Source organism: Biomphalaria glabrata, chromosome 13 (genome assembly GCF_947242115.1).
Source record: "Biomphalaria glabrata chromosome 13, xgBioGlab47.1, whole genome shotgun sequence".
In the NCBI taxonomy this organism is placed as follows: Eukaryota; Metazoa; Mollusca; class Gastropoda; family Planorbidae; genus Biomphalaria; species Biomphalaria glabrata.
The window spans coordinates 28,374,675-28,385,291 of NC_074723.1; the positions used below are offsets into that span (position 1 = coordinate 28,374,675).

General features: G+C 38.9%; 1 protein-coding gene across 2 annotated transcripts in view; it reads right to left on the bottom strand.

Moving 5' to 3' along the window:
• Positions 1-10,126, bottom strand: part of LOC106077873 (cytochrome P450 4F4-like) — a 31,840-nt gene extending 21,714 nt beyond the window's left edge. The window contains exon 1 of one of the 2 annotated variants that reach the window (XM_056008042.1): positions 10,012-10,126. The gene's annotated coding sequence lies outside the window, so the exon portion shown is untranslated. Of the gene's footprint in view, positions 1-6,023; positions 6,143-10,011 lie in introns of those variants that run through there. The other variant, XM_056008043.1, reaches the window with a different exon arrangement.
• Between the last annotated feature and the right edge of the window lie 491 nt (positions 10,127-10,617).

Consider the following 10,617-nt stretch of genomic DNA (forward strand, 5'->3'; position numbering starts at 1 on the left):
CATTATTCATCAATGGATTTCGGGGCGAAGCCCCGATGCAAAAAAAGGTTTTCTTGCATTCTTCACTGCAGAATCGCATTCTCCTGACATCTACAGCTCATTATTCATCAATGGATTTCGGGGCGAAGCCCCGACGCAAAAAAGGTTTTCTTGCATTCTTCACTGCAGAAACGCATTCTCCTGACATCTACAGCTCATTTTCATCAAAGGACTTCGGGGCGAGGCCCCGACGCCAAAAGCGTTTTCTTGCATTCTTCACTGCAGAAACGCATTCTCCTGACATCTACAACTCATTATTCATAAATGGAGTTCGGGTCGAAGCCATGACGCCAAAAGCGTTTTTTTTAGCCTTCTTCACTGCAGAAACGCTTTCTCCTGACATCTACAGCTCATTATTCATCAATGGATTTCGGGGCGAAGCCCCGACGCAAAAAAGGTTTTCTTGCATTCTTCACTGCAGAAACGCATTCTCCTGACATCTACATCTCATTTTCATCAATGGACTTCGGGGCGAGGCCCCGACGCCAAAAGCGTTTTCTTGCATTCTTCACTGCAGAAACGCATTCTCCTGACATCTACAGCTCATTATTCATCAATGGACTTCGGGGCGAGGCCCCGACGCAAAAAAGGTTTTCTTGCATTCTTCACTGCAGAAACGCATTCTCCTGACATCTACAGCTCATTTTCATCAATGGACTTCGGGGCGAGGCCCCGACGCCAAAAGCGTTTTCTTGCATTCTTCACTGCAGAAACGCATTCTCCTGACATCTACAGCTCATTATTCATCAATGGATTTCGGGGCGAAGCCCCGATGCAAAAAAAGGTTTTCTTGCATTCTTCACTGCTGAATCGCATTCTCCTGACATCTACAGCTCATTATTCATCAATGGACTTCGGGGCGAGGCCCCGACGCCAAAAGCGTTTTCTTGCATTCTTCACTGCAGAAACGCATTCTCCTGACATCTACAGCTCATTATTCATCAATGGATTTCGGGGCGAAGCCCCGATGCAAAAAAAGGTTTTCTTGCATTCTTCACTGCAGAATCGCATTCTCCTGACATCTACAGCTCATTATTCATCAATGGACTTCGGGGCGAAGCCCCGACGCAAAAAAGGTTTTCTTGCATTCTTCACTGCAGAAACGCATTCTCCTGACATCTACAGCTCATTTTCATCAATGGACTTCGGGGCGAGGCCCCGACGCCAAAAGCGTTTTCTTTCATTCTTCACTGCAGAAACGCATTCTCCTGACATCTACAACTCATTATTCATGAATGGAGTTCGGGTCGAAGACATGACGCCAAAAGCGTTTTTTTTAGCCTTCTTCACTGCAGAAACGCTTTCTCCTGACATCTACAGCTCATTATTCATCAATGGACTTCGGGGCGAAGCCCCGACGCAAAAAAGGTTTTCTTGCATTCTTCACTGCAGAAACGCATTCTCCTGACATCTACAGCTCATTTTCATCAATGGACTTCGGGGCGAGGCCCCGACGCCAAAAGCGTTTTCTTTCATTCTTCACTGCAGAAACGCATTCTCCTGACATCTACAACTCATTATTCATGAATGGAGTTCGGGTCGAAGCCATGACGCCAAAAGCGTTTTTTTTAGCCTTCTTCACTGCAGAAACGCTTTCTCCTGACATCTACAGCTCATTATTCATCAATGGATTTCGGGGCGAAGCCCCGACGCAAAAAAGGTTTTCTTGCATTCTTCACTGTAGAAACGCATTCTCCTGACACCTACATTTCATTTTCATCAAAGGACTTCGGGGCGAAGCCCCTACGCCAAAAGCGTTTTCTTGCATTCTTCACTGCAGAAACGTATTCTCCTGACCTAAAGCTTATTATTCATACTATTAAAAAAGGACCTTTCGAATAATGTTCTACTTGAAAAATATTCTAATATAAATTTATAGGCCCATAATACATTGCAAATAAAACTGATTTGTTTCTTGAAAAGATAGGATACCCCACATATTTAGCTTTTTGCTTTGAGGATCGCCGCCGAAAAAAAAAATTATTCGATAAATAGTATTTAAGAAAATTAAAGTATAAATTGTGAGTTATAGTCCCAAATTTATTTAACTAGAAAAATATCAGATTGAGTAAAGGTTGGGAAAAGGCGACTATGAAAACATTATTTGAGTTTAGAACTCATCTCAATCATGACTTTTATACTGAAAAATTTCGTTTGAATTGTAACTTTTCCAATGGAAAGTCTTTCTTAAAATAATTATGATAAATTCATGTGAAATTATATAAATAAACTCTGTCTGGAAATGGGAGGGGCGGTAGAGTGAAAACGATTAATCTTCGCTTCTTTAATAATTTCTGCTAAATATTGCATTTGGCATTAAAGAATAGGGGTGGGGCGACTCGATATAAGAATTTAATTTATAGTGTATATAAATTATATTAGTGACAGATTTTTTTAAATTTTGTAATTTCTTAACTATAATACAAAAAGAAAAAGTATTGATTTTTCCGATGGGGGTAATGTGATTGCATGTATCGCCCCTCCAAACTGGTACAACCCTTTTTCATTTAAATTTACTAATGATACAATTTGAGATTAGAATATTGTACGACATAATATACAATGGGTCACATATCAATACGTAGTTTATATTATATAGATATTCAACTAATTTTGTTCACAAACTATGATTCTACACAAAAATAGGACCGCCCACCCCAGCACTCAGAGGGCTAGAGTGGGGAGGGCAGTACATGCAATCGCCCCCCCCCCTCACCCCACCGAATCGGCTAAGATACCAGAAAGGGAGCGACATAATATAAAATGTATATGTTAATTCGGTTCCCGGTCACTTCATCCTCGGTCACTTCATCCCCGGTCATTTCATCCCCGGTCACTTCATCCCCGGTCACTTCATCCTCGGTCATTTCATCCCCTGGTCATTTCATCCCCTGGTCACTTCATCCCCCGGTCACTTCATCCCCCGGTCATTTCATCCCCAATTAAATATTTTATTTATAAATATGATTATGTAGAATGCTTTCTTTTTTACATTTTATGACATATTACTAATGCGTTTATAGTGTTTCCTCTTCCACTTTGTATTCTTAATGAGAAATCTAATATTATATGGTAAATCTGGATGTGTACTTATCTATAGCGTAATGATTAAAGGCCAAGGTGTAGTGCAAGTAGTGGGAATCTTTTGAGAGATAGAAGTGCGATTAGAATAATTATGACCGTGCCGCTGATAACTTATCATCAAAGGCCAAGGTGTAGTGCAAGTAGTGGGAATCTTTTGAGAGATAGAAGTGCGATTAGAATAATTATGACCGTGCCGCTGATAACTTATAATCAAAGGTCAATGTGTGGTGCAAGTAGTGGAAATCTTTTGAGAGATAGAAGTGCGATTACAATAATTATGACCGTGCCGCTGATAACTTATAATCAAAGGTCAAGCTGTGGTGAAAATACGACCATGTTTCACTTTATTTGATTTTTCAATCGCTCTTTCTTGAAAATGGGCGAGTCATTTTTAGCCTTGTAATAAGGTTTTATTTTTTTCTAATAAAGGCGGTCTTCCTTATAAACATTAAAGTTACAAATTGTGTTATAGGACTTTATTTCTATCGATATTTCATTTCTACATGTAAATGTAAGTATGTATTTTGTTTATTGATATTCATTCATGATGAGGTTCCTATATCCTTAAAATTAATTGTTTGAGTGCTTATTGGAAATAATCTTGCATGTATATTTAGGGTGTGATTCTCTCTCTCTCTCTCTCTATCTCTTTCTCTCTCTCTGTCATTTAAATAAAAAAGGAATACATTAAATATTGCTTATTTAATGCTTTTTAAAATTACAATTTGTTAGATAAAATTATCAGATGATGAAAATATCAGGGGATGAAGTGACCGGGGATGAAGTGACCAGGGGATGAAATGACCGGGGGATGAAGTGACCAGGGGATGAAATGACCGGGGGATGAAGTGACCGGGGGATGAAGTGACCAGGGGATGAAATGACCAGGGGATGAAATGACCGGGGATGAAGTGACCGGGGATGAAGTGACCGGGGATGAAATGACCGGGGATGAAGTGACCGGGGATGAAGTGACCGGGAATGAAGTGACCGGTCACCGTTAATTCAACTAATTTTGTTCACAAACTATGATTTCTCCATAAAAACGGACCGCCCCCCCCCACTCAAAGGTTTAGGTGGGAAGGGCAGTAGAGGTATTCGCCCCCCCCCCCCCACCAATCGGCAAACAGGGAACGACATAAAGATCGGTTAAAATATCAATAACAATTTTTAATAATATAGATATTTAATTGATTTTGTTAGCAAGCTGTGATTTCTACAAATAAATCGGACCGCCCCCCCCCCACTCGAAAGTGTAGGGGGGGGGGGGCGGGATTGATACCATCACCCCCTCCCGACCCCACCAAATCGGCCAACATACTAGAGGGGGGGCGAAATAATCTAAAAATAGGTTGAAATATAAATAATTTGTATATATTTTTAACATAAGTAATAAATTCGTATACAAATTGTGTGAATCCTATACTAAAGTTCGTCCGCCTCCCCCCCCCGGGGGGGGGGTCGGCCGAGTGGGGGGGGCGATCGCCCCTACCGCCCCCCCCCCCTGGATCCGCCAGTGAACTAAACATACTATATATAATGGACCACAATTATGTTAGGGGAGCGTTAAAATTGAGAAGAGGGAGGTGTGCCCAAAATGATATGTGAGCACTATATGCGCAGCATGCAAAATTAAAAACAAAAAAGTTCTCCGGCCGAAAGAACTTTTCAAATATTTCCATAAAGTGATGAAAAGCCGAAGAGAATTTTCCAAGGCGTAACGGAGAGGTGGGGGGGGGTGTTACCGGTAATCAAATTCACGTGCAATAAGAATGTTTGGCAGGGTGCTTTATAAAGCGAGCCATGCGAATTAGACGTATCAGATAATTAACTTCGCGTTTTTTTTTTATAGTGGCCAGGGGCGAGGACGGGAGAAAAGGGAGAAAGGAAAAAATAATATACAATTCACAGGCCAGAAGTTTGGGAAATGCCAATTTAAAGCAGGCCGTTCGGATTAATCGTAACGTTTGCTACAATACATTGGTCGAAAAGGAATTGTTAAAATGTGGGCAGTTTTATTGAAGGTGCTAAAAAAATAAGGGTGGGAGGGGGTAAGGCTAAAGTATTATGTGAATAGGATGTAATATGAAAAAAAAAGTAAATGCCAAATAAATATCATAGTGCCTATCAAATATTTTGAAAAAAAAAAAAAACAAGTGAAAGGCAGAATAGTCGAATAGTGACGCCACTGGTGTGAATAAGGCGGAGATTTGGGAGGTGGGGGAGAAGTGCTACTAGAATTGACGGGTCGGTTAAATTCAACGTAATAAATACTAGAATTTGCTGGCCAAAGAAATCTATGGAGGAGCGTGAGCTTTACTCGCAGAGTCGTAGTGAGGGGGGGGGCACGATTATGCGGGCGTTCCTTCAGGGGGGGGGGCGCCACACGCAGCCTATATTTCTATGTCATGTTCATGGAAATGGGGTGGGGTAGCCACTAAAGTACCTAGTCCCGGGTGAACATTTTGCTGACTACGCCTCTAGTTACACGTGAGCATTAAAAAGGGAAGGGTCCATAGAAAAATAAACGCACTCTAGCCTGGGAACAAACCAACGGGCGTAGCCAATGGATAGTAGGCCTACTTGTTAGGTAAAGTGGAGCAAAATATTTCCAACACAGAGTCTATCAGACCGAATACTGACCAGAACTGAATTGTGAACACATGAAACTCTTTAACTATAATTCTATACATCGTTAAACCTTGCTGTGTTTGTAACTAAGATATACTTGAGATACTAGCCATTCTTAATAGCTATTCTTTTTAATCTAAATCTTTTAAAAGACAATTCGGGTCTAAAAATGTTAATTTCGAAGTAAACTATCCTTTATAGTACAAGCCAGTACAAGCGTAAGTTGTTAAAAAAAATAATTAAACACATCGCTTCAATTTAAAACTTACGGAGTGTAAGAAAGAATTGCTAGCCCACAAACTTGAACTGTGGCTGTATTTTGTTTTTCTTTTTCAAAAGAAACATGTTTTTGAAGTGTGGAGAGCAGCGCACACACAGACACACAAGCATCATTGTACACTTCATGTGTGAAGGTGAGGGATACTCAAATGTCAACATAACTTTGTCAACATGTGTACTCTAACGACAAATATAATATGCTGATCTTTTGTCTAGACTAGGAGTGTGATACAGCCATTGGTAAACATAGAACATTCCGTTTTTTTTTTTGTATTAGAGTTGTGTGATTTATGTTTACAAAGCTTATATAAGCTCACTTTAGACGGATGGGTGGATGGATGGGTGGATGGATGGATTGGTGGGTGGATGGATGGGTGGATAGGTAGATGGATGGATGGATGGATGGATGGGCGAATGGATGGATAGATGAATGAATGGATAGATGGATGGACGGATGGATAGATGAATGAATGGATGGATGGATGGGTGGAATCTTGTAGGCCCTACATGTAATTTCTTCCACTTTTCATTCTCGAATCAAGTTGGAACTTTCCACAAATATTTATTGCCCCTAACAAGACTTAAATCAATCGAAAAATCGATAAATTATTTTATTTACTCAAGATATATTACAAATTAATTATATGATTGATTATTTTCTTTGTTGACCTTCAATCGCGAAGCGACTATGGATCATCTCCTAGAAATGAAATGAATGCCTGGGCATTAGCTGTGGTCAGAACAATATCGCAAGACAGCAGTCTCTCTTTCTCCAAGCAGCTGATATGTCCAAAGGTAGGGCAGTGGATCAGCGACGTCGCAGGTTCTGCCAGGCTAAATCGGACATGGCAGTTGAACAGAGAAGAGCAGGTGACAATCGCTAGGTACAGAACGGGACACTGTCCAATTGGAGCCTATTTTGTTAAGTCCAAACCTAACTTCAATTCACGTTGTAGACACTGCCAGCAAGACGATGAGACGGTTAACCATCTGCTTTACGAGTGCGCGATAGACACCCCAAAAATGGCCATTTCAGTGAAAAAGAAACTGGTTCGCATGGTGAGTTGGCCCTGTACTGAGACAGGGAAACTCTACAGAGAACTGCTGCTTTCCTTGTCCGTGTTATCAGAGAATAGATTTCTCAACACGGTGCCCCAGTGCGATGAGACTCACAAGGTTCTGCCAGGATGTAGCACTGTGAGCTGGAAACTGCAAAGAGCTAAGAGTCGCCGATTCGGGATTTTTCCTCGGGGTTTACTCCCTTGGAGAGAGGGGGTGAAGCAGGTTAGGCTTACTTTTTGTACAGAAATTTCACTATTTAGGTAAACACTTCATTCAGTACGTTTACAACCCCAGTGAAATAAAAGTCAGGTGACAGGAGTCAAGAGAGTCATGGGCGGACCTTCATTTAACTTCCATTGTAGCTTTTAGACACAAAATTTATAGATCTAATACTACTGATCTTTTTTTTTTTTTTCACATTCGAAGTTTTTTTAAATTCTATTTTAGTTTAGTTTTGATTAAATTTTAAATAATCAAAAATAAAGCTTAGAATTAAAAAATTGAAAAAGAAAATTGAAGTTTGAGGTAAATTAATGAGACTTAAACGCCTTGACTGCCTGGTCGTGTGGTACGCGCTCTGTACTGTCGTTCCAATTGTCCCGGGTTTGAACCCTGCCTGCTTCCAAGTCCAGTCTTCCTGCGGGAGGTTAGCTAGGATGTAATAATGTTTCAATGATAAAGAACATCAGAAAGATGTAAGACTAAAGAAAAAAAAATCTTTTTTTTTATTTGCTGCTATTTTTAGATTGTACTTCAGGCTATATAGTAGGCTACGTTTAATATAAATATTTTTTTATTTAAAAAAAAACAAATAGAAGTTTGTTTGTTTTTTAAATATGCAGATTAAAAGCATAATTGAATAAATGTATTGCTTATGTTATAAGTAATTTTTTAAAAAGAAAGGAAAATCATATTTGTCTTTGTGTTTGTCTAGTTGATTTATACATAGAAAAAAACAAAAACAAATGGCAAAGCATTACATTGAAGAGAGTAGAATTCGAGCTCAGGACCACCACATACACGATTCGAAGTGCATAAAACACGACAAGACAGTCGTCTTTTAAAAATCTTAACCAGCATAACATTTTGATACAATAACAATTTCATAACCCCCTCCCATCCCCACCCCTAATAGTTTACTATGGGTATTGCTGCTACAGAGGACCAAAGGAAAGCCCTTGCCGAGACATGCGCAGAAGACGAAATGAAAACTTCAATAGACCTCGATGGACAACGGCTTCGTCTGCATTACTAAATATGACAAAGAACGCAGGTCTATCTGGATTTGCTTAGTCATGTGAGAAATTGCACACATCTTTAATCTGAATCGAAGACATTGCCAATAACTGTTGTCATTGTGATTTAAAGAAAAAGTTTTATTTTGTTTTAAAAGTTTTTTTAAGCAGTATTTGATAACAAATGCGTGCCAAACTTTAGACGCTAACTAAAATGCGGCCTTGTTTGTAAAAAAGGTCAAGGTCTGAGAGTATAAAAAGAAGAAATTTGGTCCAATTTACGTAATCTGGTCTCGTCGTCTGCTTGCTCTAGTTTCACATTACCCAATAGATCAGCGTTTCACACTATGGGGATATAGGCCTAAATGTTTAAATATAAATTTGTAGCATCATTAATTTTATTAGTCTAACGTGTAGAGCTTATACGCTTTGAGTTCATATAGAATACATAAGAGTTAGAGAAACAAAGAAAACCTAAGTACGGAGCAGGAGCGAAAAGATAACTTAAGCTCCTCAGGAACAAAAGCTTTGTCCGTTTTAGATGTCACAAAATACGTAGCTCACAATTAGGTCTTTGAAGTCACAAAAAATATTCTAATCTTCTTTTCTTAATTTTCGAGCTCGTAGCCTTATCTTATCTTACATAAGAACTAACAATAATTCTTGATAAGTGTTAGGTATAGTCAACAGAATTAAGATACAACCTTAACTATTTATATAAGCTTTTTTTAAATATTTTTTTGAACCAACAAAGGAAAATAAAACTAGTTCTAATAAAATATGTGATGGAAGAATTGCAAACAGCGGTGGATTGACCATATGGGTATTCAAGCAAATGCCGGTGGGCCGGCATCCAATCGGCCGGTGGTGTGCCGCCGAATGGTCCACTTCGAATAAAAGTAAGAAAAGATTGTATATGTTCTAATATTGTGATCGCCTTTAATAAAATAACATTTCACGGACTTATAAAGGGTAATTCAGGTCTATAAAGATGGGTATACTGTATACATAATATGAATGCTTTTAGTGGCTCGGATTGTTTGATAATGTCAGAGTCGATTTTGACACTCAGTCTAATCCTGGTTCAAAGCATGCCAATAAATGGGTAGCTCTTATTGGCTACAGACTGTATTCAGAGCTGCCTTGGATAACTAGAGGCTCTAAGTGAAGTGAATTTGGTGGCCCAAAATGAAATAGAAAAATTAAAAATATACAGCGAAAAAGAAATGCACTTTATTAAAAACCTAGATCTAGTGTACTCCAACAATAACAGAGATCAAGTTTATTCGCTTTTTCTCCTCTATAAAATGATACAAAAGTCCTATGCGAGGCCCCCAACAAATCGGATGCATTAGTTTGTTGCCTAGTTCGCCTATGCCTCGTCTCAAATCTTGAAGAGCCAATCTCGAATCATACGGTAGCCCCTTGAGTTTCGGTGCGTTCAAGAGGCACCGAGACTATTTCTAGCAAGCATAGTTGTGCAGTAGTCGTATTCACTGTTGTGCAGACTTCGCATTCATGAACACAATATGGAGGGAACATCTTTGCAAAATAATGTATACAAACAAAAGTTCTTTTTTACAGTTTTACAATTCGATTAAGTATTGTTTCCTTGATATTGCTTAGCATGTAAAAAGTAAATACTAAAAAGAATACAGGGTTTATATTTAAATGAACTTACATGTCTTTGTACTAGTCCGAAGCACGGTGTGTTCACAACTTTCGTGTTTATCTGTACTTGAACTTTGACCTTTTAACGACCTACATTTTACCAAATGGATGACCTGGTTTTCTCCCTCAGCGTAACAATCAATGCCATAACGTTTGTGCGGTCCTTGTGATCGCGTTATGCTTACGTTAGTCGAATGGCACTTTAAAAAAAAAAGTGTAGTATAACTGGTTTATAGACATGTGCATACACAAACACGAGTAATTTAGAAAAAAAATATTAGTAAACTATTTTTGGCAAAAAAAAGAAACAAAGTCTAGATTGCCTGATTTGAAAGGTATGTTCTATGATAAAGACAGATGTTATTTTGGAGAAGATAGGAATAGCTGCTAATGTTGATATTGTCACGATGATTTCTTGACAGTGTACGATATGTCTACGTCTGCAACTTTCCTAAGAGTTGATCAATCAACTAAAGGGGTGCCTTTTCGTTAATCCTAACGAATTTAGTATGCATAATCAAAGCACACGTTTACAAAGTTTGTATTTTTAAATGACACCCATGAAACACACCATAATTATGTATCGCTTATGTTAATCTAGTAGGCTCATCGTGGA